Source organism: Protopterus annectens, chromosome 8.part1 (assembly GCF_019279795.1).
Source record: "Protopterus annectens isolate FY-2018-M chromosome 8.part1, PAN1.0, whole genome shotgun sequence".
In the NCBI taxonomy this organism is placed as follows: domain Eukaryota; kingdom Metazoa; phylum Chordata; order Ceratodontiformes; family Protopteridae; genus Protopterus; species Protopterus annectens.
In genome coordinates, this window is record NC_056742.1 from 538,207,191 (window position 1) to 538,220,517 (window position 13,327).

The window sequence follows — 13,327 nt, forward strand, 5'->3', positions numbered from 1 at the left end:
TTTTTTTCCCTCTGAAATGCTAGATTATACTCTTATATTATGTGAAACTTTGCTTGTCTGAATATACGGAGCCTTCCTTGTGATATTATACTCTGACATATAGGTCATTTCTCCTGTTGAACTGTGGCTTTACTTTAATTATACTGTTTATTTTTTCATCTGATATGCTAGATTGTACTCTTATATTATGTAAATCTCATATGTCTGAATATATGGAGCTTTTCTCCCTGGGCCTCCGTTGAAAATGGGCATAGACCCAGTCGGACTTTCCCGGTCAACAAATGTAAAATGAATAATAAATAAATAAATACATTTTGAAATAGCTATATGTGCCATCATGTGTTGTTGTGATGATGTTCAACTGAACAACTGTGATGGACAGTATTGTCTGTCCCTGTGGGTAGTGGGCCATAGCCCTTAACTGTGCAGGTCAGCACTGACAGATAGGTTGTAAGCCATCATAGTGTGTGTTGTGTAATTGGAAGTATGTATAGTACATGGCCAATAGCTGGTTGTAGATGTAATGCCATCATAGGTGCATAGATTTGGAGGTAGGTACTAGGCTATTGGCCCTAGGGCCTATAGAAGCCTAGCCAAAAGTTACCCTGGCGTTTGCCACCCAAGAACTTTAATTTCCTGTGCCACTGTCGAGCAGAGCCACAGAAGTGATCCCTGGTGTGAAATCCCTATCTCCCTGCCAATCATCCAGATTTGACTTGAAGAGTGCTACTGAGGAGCTCTGTTTGATATAGATAGGTAGTTAGTTCCACAGTATGGGAAGTATCTGAGACTGAAATGTATCTCTCCAGCATGTGTTGTTTATTGTGGTGACAAGGTGTAGGTCTGTACAGTGTGCATCTCAGAGGGATTGGGATAGCTTTAAGTGGAGCATGTCCAAAAGCTCTGGGTGTGACATAGCTGTATATGTTAGGCAGCAATCACCTCTGAGTAGGCGATATGTGACAAAGTAAATCTGAAGTTTAATGACACAATGTGTGTAGGGCATCCGTTTGAGGTTGGTAATCCTCTATGTGAGCTAGTTGTGTGGCCTTTCCAGCTGTTGTACATGTCTTGTGAGGTGCATACCAATAGGGGCATTGTACTCTATAATGGGTCTAATGAGTGATGACTAGAGTGGAACAATGACCTATTTTCCCTGGATGAGAAACCCTTTGTGATGAGGTGTGCCACGTAGAAGGATTTCCTGACTACTCTGGCAATGTCATTATCAAAGGAGAGACAACTGTCCACCTGTGTCCAAAGGTCTCTTATCACACTTTTGGTGTTAAGTTGACTACTGCCTATGTGTTAGTTCATTGGTACAGAATTTTCACCAAAAGGGATGACAATGCACTTGCTGGCCTTCAGCTTCAGCCCACAGCTTTGACACCAGCCATCTGTCCCAGCGAGGCCCTTTTGTAGGATGTCCACATTGTCTGGAGTGTTGAGTATGGCTCCTAGTCTGCAGTCATCTGCGAACTTTGTTAGCCAAAGACCTTCTGTGTTGGCCTGTACGTCAAAGAAGTAGATACCAAACAGGAGAGGACCCAGGACTGAACCCTGTAGTACTCCACTTGTCACTGGTCTGATGTTAGGCTTGGAGTCTGCTACCTTTACAGTGTGGGCTCTGTCAGTGAGCCAGTTAGGAACCCATCTTGTCACATACGGATGTATACCTAGTTTAGTGGGTTTCTATAACATTCCAGAGTGGGGGGTCATGTCGAATGGCTTGGCAAGATCGAGATAGGCTGTGTGAACCACCTTACCCTCATCTACGGCTTTGGTGACCGCTTCCAAGAAGCCTATCAGGTGTAGGAGACATGATCTGCCTTTTACCAACCCAAACTGAGTGAGGTCCAGAGTTTGGAAATTACCAATGTCATTATTTATAAGTTCCATGACGATACATTCCATAGCCTTGCAGACCATGCTCGTCAGGCTAATGGGGTGGTAGGTCCTGTGGTCTGTGGTGGCTCCCCTTTTGTGGAGTGGGATAACCGTTGCTTTGCACTATTCAGTGGGCAGATAGCCTGAGATGAGCCTATGATTGAACATGGTACTTAGGTGGTGTGCCAGTTCATTTTGTAGTTCAAGTAGAATGCAGCCTGGAATGTTGTCAGGTGCCATGGATATTGTGTTCCTGCCTTTGGAGAGTGTGCTTCCCTGTGCAGCCATGAGTACAGGAATTTTGCATTCCTCCAGTATAGAGATGGGCCCCTTAGTGTATGAGAAGGGGGTAAAGTCAGCACTGAACCTATCTGCCAGGATGTTAGCAACATCAGTGGGTTCTGTAGATTTAGTGCAAGTATGCTATAAGACAGAGCAGATGTGAGTGTTGACATTGAGAGTCTTGACATAGCTATAGAATGCTTTGTGGTTGTCGTCAGAGTCAGTGGTGATTTTGTTTATGTAGCTAGCTTTGGAGGACCCTATGAAGGATCCAAGCTTCTTACTGAGGCTGACCAGGGACTTCCTCCAATCATGGGGTTTTACTCTGTATTGCAACAATGTATTTCTTCTGTTGTAGAGTTTATGGCAGGGGACCACCAGATTGGCTTCCATTTAATTGGAGAGTAGCATCTTTGTTCTGTTAGGGATTGCATGATCCATGCACTCGTGTAAGTGCTTATAACGTGCATTTGTGTAGGATTCAGCAGTCATACCTCTATTCTCTGTCAGCATGAGTGTCGTGAAGTTTCCCACATTTGTCTTAAGAAGTATGAAGCTGGCTTTGGAGAAAGTATTAATGGTGGATTCTCTAATGGGGGTTGGGGGCTTGTGTTCAGATCTGACCAACGAAGAATTAACCTGTGGTGTAGAACACCAGTTTAGCATGTTAGTAATGACCAGGTCTAGGATATAGCTGCCCCTGGTGTGGGTGTGACTAAGTTGATCCAAGGCATTGGAATTGATGAATTCCAGAAAACGTTGAGCACAAGAGTTGGTACATGACTACCTTTCACAGTTTATGGTGGGGTACTTGAAATCACCCATTATTAGGGTGTTAGGTTGTACCCTAATATTTTCCACTGTATCAAGAAATGAGGAGTGGAAATCCTGGGGCATGGCGGGTGATCTGTAGCAGGCTACAATTTGGATTGCGGCCTTGCCCAGAGTTAGTTGCACTTGGATAATCTCAGATGCATTATGCTGAGCAACTAGCCTGGAGGTGTGGATATCCTCAATGAATATGGACAAACCTCCGCCTTAAGTGTTTTGGTCCAGGTTAGGTGGCTGAAATGTGTGGTATGAATTAGAACCTGGTAATGCAGGGGTACTCTCTGGATCCTTGAACCAGGTCTCTGTCACTGCACAGATGTCAGTGTTCTCCATTCTAAGGAGTGCCTCGAGTGAGTGCATTTTAAGATGTAGACTACTAGCATTGAGTAGCAATAACCTCAGATTTTGCTTGCTTGTACCTGTTACGGTGGTGAATTTGTCATTTGAACCTTGCCTAAGAAAGGCACTATAGAAGTGTCGACAGCCTTAGCCAGTACCGGAAATCCCTGGGGTGACAGGTGCAGGCCATCTCTGGCAAAGCATTGTGGTTTGTCCATCATGTTATTCCAGGCAGACAGATACTGGATCCCCTTAGAATGACACAAGAATCTTAGCCAATTGTTGACGATAATCATTTTGTCATTGTACCATGGTATCATTCTGGGTGATGACAAGATGCTACACAGGGCTAGTGTCATGCCTGCCTGGGATACAAGATTGACAGCTCCTCCATGTCCCTTATCATGTAGTCCAGGGAGGTACATCTCAGGTCATTCACACACACATGGAGAATGACAGAGTCATATTTGTACTTGTTATGGAGTGCTCTGAGTGCATGCGTTATGTGTTGGTTCCTGGCACCATACAGGCAGCTGACAGTAACTTTCTCCTTGTGTAGCCTGGTGAGTGGAATGTCAGTGTGCCTGACTATAGAGTCAGCTATGACTAGAGTGTTGGGTTTGTTGTTATGCCTTATGTGCTGTGGTTGAGTGGCACACTGGCTTTGTGGGCTATGTGTCATTTGGGTTGTGTTGGGGGGTGGAGGTTGCTTGCGTTTCTGTTTTGGAGGTCCATGTTGCTTGGGCAGGTGTTTACTGAGAGCCTACTTGAATGTAGGTGTGTGTTTGTGTTTCTATGTGTATGTTTTGGTGGTGTAGGTTTGCAAGGACTATGTGGTGAGTGTGGTGTGGTGCAAGTGTTTACCTTCTCCTCTTGACTGTCTAGTCCAGTCTTGGGTGAAGAGAGCTTTGATTCCAGTTTGGCTATATAACTGCATCTCTCACACATTGTACTGTTGGGTGGTAGGAGGAGAGGGTTGTCTGTGTACATGAGGCAATAGCTGCATTGCCCCAAGATGGCCAGATTCAGCAGATAGACAGGAGAAAACACTGGGACTTGACCCTTGCATATGCCTGGATATGTGCCTATTTATTAAGTACTAAAAACTGTGTTCATCAAGACAAGTGAGGAAAGTTGAGTGCTGTAGTAATTGGTAGATTAATTAGTGCTTAAATCGAGTTGTGAATAACTGCTGAGCTCAAGGAAACAGACTTGATTGTTGCAACTGAAAAACTGGCTAGTTCTATGAAACAAATGTAAGCTAGAAGGCGTCCGTCCAACACAGAGAGGCCTGGTCACTCAGAAGCTTACAAACAGTCATATTATGATGGCCAATGGCAAACACAGGCCATCCGTTGCAGGATACTCAGGTGAATCTGTATTGTAGCATGCCGTGGCTGCCATAGGTGTGTAACACGGTTACCTGCAATAGGCGTCTACATATACCCCTCTAATGTCAGGCAAATTGCATATGTGGCACCTGTCTGTGTTGTAGCAAGGCAGAACACTGCAGCTGTGCAGGAAGGTGTGGTGAGATTGTGGAGCTGATGTCTGAATGTCACATATGTAATATATACAGATATATATTTATATCAGCATGTCTGTCCAGAAATATATATATATATATATATATATATATATATATATATATATATATATATATATATATATATATATATATATATATATATATATATATATATATATATATATATATACCCATGTGTATACATATATATGTGCACATATATACATCACATACATTTACACATATATAGATATATACATATATGCACATGTCTACATAAATACAAACACACACGCAAACATATATGTCTGCACAGACATGTCCCCTATATTACTACCACAGTGATGCATGCTATGTGTGAGGCAGCAGTACACATAGCAATGCACACAGATATCTACAGCTGGCAGTGTGTGTACCATGGAGGGGTATATCACATGTTATTCCCTTGTTGGCACCACATAGCCCCCATCTGTGAAGTATGCAATGGGAATATGGGGAAGTATGGCAGCTACACATGTGGAGGTGGACAGGAGTGGTAGATATAGAGGACAGTCTACAGGGGTGGTATGTGACACATGTGGTGGCTAATCACCGTGGATGGTGTGTGTGTTCTGTGATGTGAATGCCCCATCGGCCCCAAAATAGCCACAATGGAAACAAGCTTCCCACCCAATGCTACTTACAACAACAGTTCATGTCCTTAAGGTGCCTGGTCTGCAGGCTGAGCAGGATGAGCATGTTGGCCCTTTGAATGTGTACTGTGTCCTTCAGACTGATGTAGTACATCCTTCATGTGTCTGTGGAGGCCGGTATGGCACAGACCCTAGACCTGAGCCCAGGGGACAGGAACATGTCTGTGTGCCCTGAGGGGGGGACAACATGCCCTGGGAGGTTCCACTTGCTGGTATTGCTGTAACAGTACATGAGGAGGCCCCATGTTGGGACACACATGTGATGTGGCCAGGTATCATGGGCACATGGTTGTGGAGAGATGGATCTGCTGGCCAATAGAACATATACATGTTATTGTGTCACTGTTATAGAACATATGGTGGTAGTAATAGTCTACACAGTCCTGATACATGTCAAACACCATGCACAGATATCCTCAATAACACAGACTGACAGATGTGCAGCAATCACAGATCAGCCATACCACTGGCATACATGTAACCATAGTAGCCCTGACAATGGCATGCAGGTGAATAGTGTGTAATAGGCCAGCAATGATAGTGTCCAGATAGGGGACATGGCTACAATCACATAGCAGAAGGTGTGGTACAATACAATATCTGTCCAACTGCTAGTTAAGCTGTAGCCATAAATAATGAGTTGTGTGTACAGACTGTTGAAGCTGATATGGTAGGGGGGGGTGACAGAGATGTGTATTAAGAACTGTGGTAACCTTGCTGCATGAGTTGCTCAGACCTGTTTACATCTTTATGTCTTACAGACCCTATGGCACATGTACGTTTGCCCGCATTCTCAAATGAAGAAAATGAGATATTGTTCACATACATCATCCAGCACTATGCTGTGCTGTTTGGCAGGCATTCGCATGAGCTGCAGGAGCGGTCTGCCCTGTGGAATGACATACTCCACAGGGTCAATAATGTCAGACATCACAATCGCACATATGAGCAGGTCCGGCATCACTGCAGTGACCTGCTTCGCCATGTCCGGCGCCGTGCTGCTGAAGTCCAGGGGGATCACCTTGCCATGGGGGGCCATGCCATCCATCCCCTGACACATGTGGAGGAGCTTCTGGCCACCCTCGTGGCACCTGCCTGTCCCAACATTCTACAACAACTGCTGTACATCATGGAGGTGAGTGTCACCCACACAATGGCTGAGGAGCGTGCAGGTAAGGACACAGAGCACATCAGTAGATCCCTGTTGTGTAAACATCCACATTGGTACAGGTAGATCATGCATATCTGACATGTCATAGCTATATTGTGTTGCTGCAGTGTAGTGATAAGCAGATGTCCAGATTTGGTAGTATTGTGGGAATGTACCATTGATGTACGGTAATACTGCACCCAGCCTGTAGCACTGCCACAGGTGTGGCCGCTTACGTTTCTTCTCTCACCCTCTTATGTAGGTCCATCTGGGATAACAACAAGGCAGAAGCCTGTAGCTGGTGAGTATGTTTTATGTAGATGCTTGCCAACACAACAAGTATGTAATGGTGATGGTATATGCCATGCACACATCTAACACACCTACCCTGAATGTATGCTGTACATGTGCATGTATTGTTGCTGTAAAATGCACAGTCTCACAGGGGAGAGCATGATGGGGGTATTGGAAGGGTATGTCAGACAGCTGCATGCTAACATCCTGTCATTGTGGAATGTGTACACAGGGAGTGACTTATTGGTGGTAGACATGGCCTACTGTACTGACATGTTCTGAACAACATCCCATATACAGTGCAACAGCAGTGTATATACCTGTAGGACAATGCAACTATGCACTATGGCATAAGGCATTACAGTAGTCCACATTATCATTTGGGTCTAGGCAGCAACATGTGGTGGTCAGTGTATGGGACACTGCAAAGTGACATGTGTAGGGCTTACTTGTCATGCATCTGCATAAGAGCAGAAGGGGGGTCACAGCATGACACACCAGTGCACTGCAGCTGGAAAACTAAGGATGGTAGGAATGGCTCTCTCTGTACATAGTCAGGGTCAGGACCTGTGGCAGCCGTAACCCTACACACACAGCAATAGTGGTGGCAGTGTGTGAACACCATGGGATGTGTACATGAGTAGACCCTGCAATCACGCAGAATAGGGGTACGTGTGTAGGGCAGACTGAACATACACTGGCAAATGCACATGGCCCATGCTGGTATACCCCTACCAGGAGCAATGACTGCTGTAGTTCACACAAGAGGTGTGATAAACAGTCATGATAGGGGTGTGCACACATATGCCCACATGTTGTGTATGCATTGTGATCAGCAGCTGCACACCTAACACCATCTGCAGACACTGTATGTGAATGTACAGGACATATGTGACATACCAGGCTCATGTACTGCTAAGATATGAAGTGATGTGGTCCCATGGCAGATCATGGTTGTGTGTGCGTAATAAATAAAGGTGTGTACACCCCCCATAGCTGGATGCCATTGTGGTGCAGCGGTAGTATTGTTGCCTCACAGCAAGAGGTCCTCCCGTTCGATTCTCGGCTGAAGTGCGGGGAGTGCCTTCTGTGTGGAGTCTGCATGTCCTCCCCATGGTTGGGTGGCATTCAAAAGACATGCATAAATGGGCATGCCTTCACTGAAGGTTGGACATCAAGCTAGCACCTCGGTGTTCGTGAAAATCTACTGCCAATCATTAGCAGACCAGAGTTCCGCTGTGGCGACCCCTAACCGGGAAAAGCCAAAAGGCAAACAACAACACCACCCCCCATAGCCACGGTATGCACTGATGGTTCTCAGTATAAGACTATTGCAGTGGTCATACATGGTTTGTTTATGTTGACAGCTGTACATCAGGAATCAGGCATTCACCAATGATAACTGCCCACATATCATCCCAGGTATGTGTTGCTGAAAAACATAGAGCCCCTATGTTTTTCAGCAACACATACCTCGTGTGTATTCACAGGACAGCAAATTGTATAATATGGTCTGTAGCACTGAACAGGCATTCAGAGGGAAGTGAGAAGTAAAGCTGACATAACTGACACAGTACTATGCATTCCACAATGGGTTGTATACCTGTGAGTTGTGGCAAACAGTACATGGCAGGGTGCAGAACAGGTGCACAGCAATACTGTGTACATGGGTGCAGTGGTATCCAGGGGAAGGGGCATCACCTAGTGACACAGCACAGGCATCACACACATGAATACTGTTGCTAGCATGGATTGACTATAGCTGAACTGCACCATATGTTCTGCATGTTGGCAGATGGGTAATAGGGTGACTGTGTGTACGATCAATGTACAACCTCACCTGTGTGTGTGTGTGCGTTCCTCTTGGTGGTTATTTAGATTGCATGCAGGGTCACTCTGTTGAATGTGAGGGAGGTAGATGCATGTAGGATGCATGTGTGCATGTGTGTGTTTGTGAGTGTGGCCACATATGCATGTGTGATTGTGGTGTGTTCAGATGGTTGTACCTCTCTTTATGACCGTGCAGAACATGGATATGGACTGCCACATTACACACCAGGAATACCTCTCGTGTGTATTCCCAGGACAGCAAATTGTATAATATGGTCTGTAGCACTGAACAGGCATCCAGAGGGAAGGTCGACTCCAGGTACACACTTAATATTGCAGTCAGCAGAGAGGTCACCTACAACCCATGTATGCAGCTCTACAGATGCATTGTGGAAGTACTAGTCAACACCAGGGAGTGTATCCAAATATTACAGTTGTCACATGATGGGCTGGTGGAGCAGCATATCTGGCATGTACTGAGCTTTACATACTCATGACAGACCAGTGGGAGATATTATGGATGCAACATAGTACCCCACATATATAGGGCCATGCACATCATTTCCGGCCATACAGAGGGTGCATACTGAATTACAGCAGTGAGGCCATATAAATCCACCACACACAAGTCAGGTAGGTAAAGTAGCAACAGGGCTTGTGTTGTGTCTGCTTGTGTGGCCATTTGTAAGACTGTGATGTTAATGAGTGGTATCAATGTGTGTATGTTAGCAAGTGTGATGCAGGGTGGGGTAACACATGGACATACAAGTGGGACTGACTGTACAGCCATTGACAGGTAGGTATAACGCAAGTGTGTGTGTGTGTGTGTGTGTGTGTGTGTGTGTGTGTGTGTGTGTGTGTGTGTGTGTGTGTGTGTGTGTGTGTGTGTGTGTGTGTGTGTGTGTGTGTGTGTGTGTGTGTGTGTGTGTGTTTGTGTGTGTTTGTGTGTGTACTGTTAGGAAATGATGTACAGGTTTTAAAGTGCGTTTATTGTTCTCCCCACAGGTGGCGAGGTGGGTCACGTTCTCTCCTGCAGCCGATCTGATGTAGGTGTCCATACAGACACCGATGATGATGATGATGATGATACTAATGGTGAGGCACAGGTTAGATTGTCAGGGGACAACACTGCGCATACATTTGACATCCCCGTTTTAACCACCACACACCTGCACACAGTTTCAGTGCCTAAATGCACCCCATCCCCAGTGGCCATAGTGGAGGGACAGCTGGCGTTTAGTGCAAGTGCACAGGTAAGTATGGTGACCATGCCTACTGTGTCCGGTCACAGCAGGCATAGCTGGTTGTCCAGCAAGGCACCACGTAGGCAGATGTCCCAGGGTGCTCGTGGTAGGACAATTGGACATCATGCCCCTGGCAGAGGCAACATAGGTGCTACCACCAGATGCATGTTTCAGGCTGTCATGGTGGCACAGGCATGTACAGAATGTTACCACAGATAGGCCCTCAGGCTGCAGAGGGCTGCTCTCACATCATCAAATGACAACACCCATGAACTTGCTAGTGCAATCCGTGGAGTAACTGAGTTCATGGATAGATGGTCTGGTGAGATGATGGCCCTCATTGACTGTAGTCTGTCCATGCTAGAATGTGTGGTGGGAGTGGTGTGACATCTGCATGGACATAGGGCAGCAACATCAACAGCTGGTAGTCAATGTGGACATGACAGGACACCAAGGTGCTCCCTTAGTGGTAGTAGCACCGCCGGCAGTGTGAGGGGTGTGCTGTCCACACCACACCACAGCAGGCCACATGCATGTGGTGCTGGCCAGTCCCAGGAGGGGCCTGGTACCAGCAGACAAATGTCATCCGCAGGTGAGAGTAGGACATCAAGGGCTGTAGCTGGACGTGCCCGTGGAACACCTGGCAGGTGCAGTCCACGTGTCCATGGCCAGAGGCATTGACCTGCACACCCTGCCAGGTATGGTCTGCAGCTGTCCATAAACACCTGTGTAGGGCAGACACATGGCAGAACTGTATGCATGCATACCCACACCCTCTCAAAAACACACCTAGGGCAACCTCATACCTACACACACCATATCACCTCGGCCAGCTCCCTGGAGTACACCTCTCACCCACACACATGGTGTCAAATGTATGGGCCACCCTTGGCCTCTGGCAAACCAACAACACACCCTGTGCATATGATGATACCTGTGCCCCATCTCTGTCATCCATACCATCAATGCAGGGACAGGCTGATATGGTTCTGATGCACACAGTGACTGTACAACAGTGTAGCACAGTACTGCAGTGTAACATGTTGTAAGGGGTAGGGTGTGAGGCACATTTTTCAGGTAGTGTAGTCATCAGGCGATGATGCATTACAGCTGTTAGGTACACTGCTTGATTGCGGTCTCTATAATGTTATCCAGTTGTGGTGTAAATGTACATGTGTCAGCAGTAGGATGTTCTGCAGTCATATTCCACAACAGGGTATGTGATTACACAAGCTTAATGTGACAGTATAATGACCATCTGATAAACACCATCCTCATATGTACTACTCACACAGTAACCGTACATACACTGGTCATGGCACAGTGATGTCAATTGGCTGTCTGTGGTATGGGACACATGTGCCTGGCCCTACAGACATGTGAGCAAATAGGATACCATACACTGGGGCAGCAAGTAACATCACATAGTACAGGACAAAGAACAATTGCATCTACAACAGTCTGTGCACTGCCCAAGGTACGTATGCACAATACACAGATTGTCTTCAAATTCCAAACTTAGGGGTCTGCAACCTGCGGCTCTGGAGCCACATGCGGTTCTAACAACCTGCTGTAGTGTCTCCCTGTACCTCTGAGGATTAATGAACACTGTAATGCACCATCCACACACAAACACACACAGAGATCAACCAGGGCCAACACAGGAACACAATCATGGATGGATGTTAGGTATTGCTCTGATACAATTAGTTCTATCATATATAGTATAACAATATTTGAAACCTTATATGCAGTGCTATCTTCATATTAGGGGTCAATTAGCTGTTGTGGTTCCCAATGACTTTACTTTGGTGGGAGAGGGGGACAGACATGACTCATGGGATACTGAAGGTTGCAGACTCCTGCCTTATGCACACAGACAACAGTACTGTACACACAACCACAGACTGTCCAAGTCATGTCCTCAGTGAAAGCCAGTACTATACACAGCATGTCCAGCAGTCTGTTATCTGACTGGCTTGTTATCAGGTATGATGTCAATGAATAATGATGTACAGAACATATGCATCATATATATGTGGTCGCCATCTGCACAACACATGTGTGCCCCTCTGCAGTGTAGTGGTCAGTGTATGTAATATTGCTATATGCTCCTGCAAGTCAGTCTATGGGGGTGGGAGCACCATAATTAACCTATGGTGTTACAATATGGGAGGTATATTAGTAGTAAACTGGCTTACCATACATTTCACCTTGTGAGCATTGCTGCCCTACTGATTACTGCCATACAGCCTGCTCTCTTTGACAGTGCAATTGTGATGATTTTAGTTATGCATTGTTATGTAACAGACACATCCCATCATCAACCTCGGTCTTTTCTATCTAGGTACTGAGTACAGAGTGTAGTAAGAGGTCGCTGGCCTGTATATCTGCATTACTTACTGTTGATTGATTGTTATCCTGTGACCCAGTCTGTTTTTCCTGTTGTACTACTTGAAGGCCTTGGCCTTGACACCAATGTATGTTATGCTTTCTAATTACTGTAATAAATTATCTGTCTGAGGGCTTCATTCATCTCTTTGTATGTATTTCAACGTCTAACAGCTATATGACATGGCATAAGCAAATGTATTCGTACACAAATAAACCTTTAAAACGTATGCAAAACTGTGTGTTGTGTCACATCCTTTGACTCCTCCGTGGGTGTATGTTTCAGGCAACAATTGTCTTTGGCATCTGTGACTCATACACTGTCCATCTGATGAGGTTGCAACTGTAGGGATACTGGCTGTTCAGTGTAATATGCACCCTCCAATAATGTATCTTCCTAGACATACCTCTGTGTGTATATGTGTAGTTGCAACATTATATATATATATATATATATATATATATATGTAGACATATATATGTATCTGCATACCTGTGTCTGTGTATCTGTATCTTAGGAATATTTTATTGCTTCCACATTGTGCATTCACTATAGCAGCCAGACTGTACTGTATATGTTATCGATACCAGCCTCACATCATACAGGTGTCATGGCTTACTGTTAATATGTTGTGGACATGAAGTGTCAGGTCCTGGTCATAGGATTTGTAGCAGTTGGTATTGTATTCCAGGACAGACCTGTTTGGCTGGGGGGGTAGAATATCGATACGTGTCAGGCGTATGATGCTTGAGCCCACTCACCCCCATTAATGGTGCCTGTGGTCATATATGTCTTTGTTATGTGCTCTATTATATCTATAGATATATATCCGTATATAACTAAGAACGAACTTCGGGA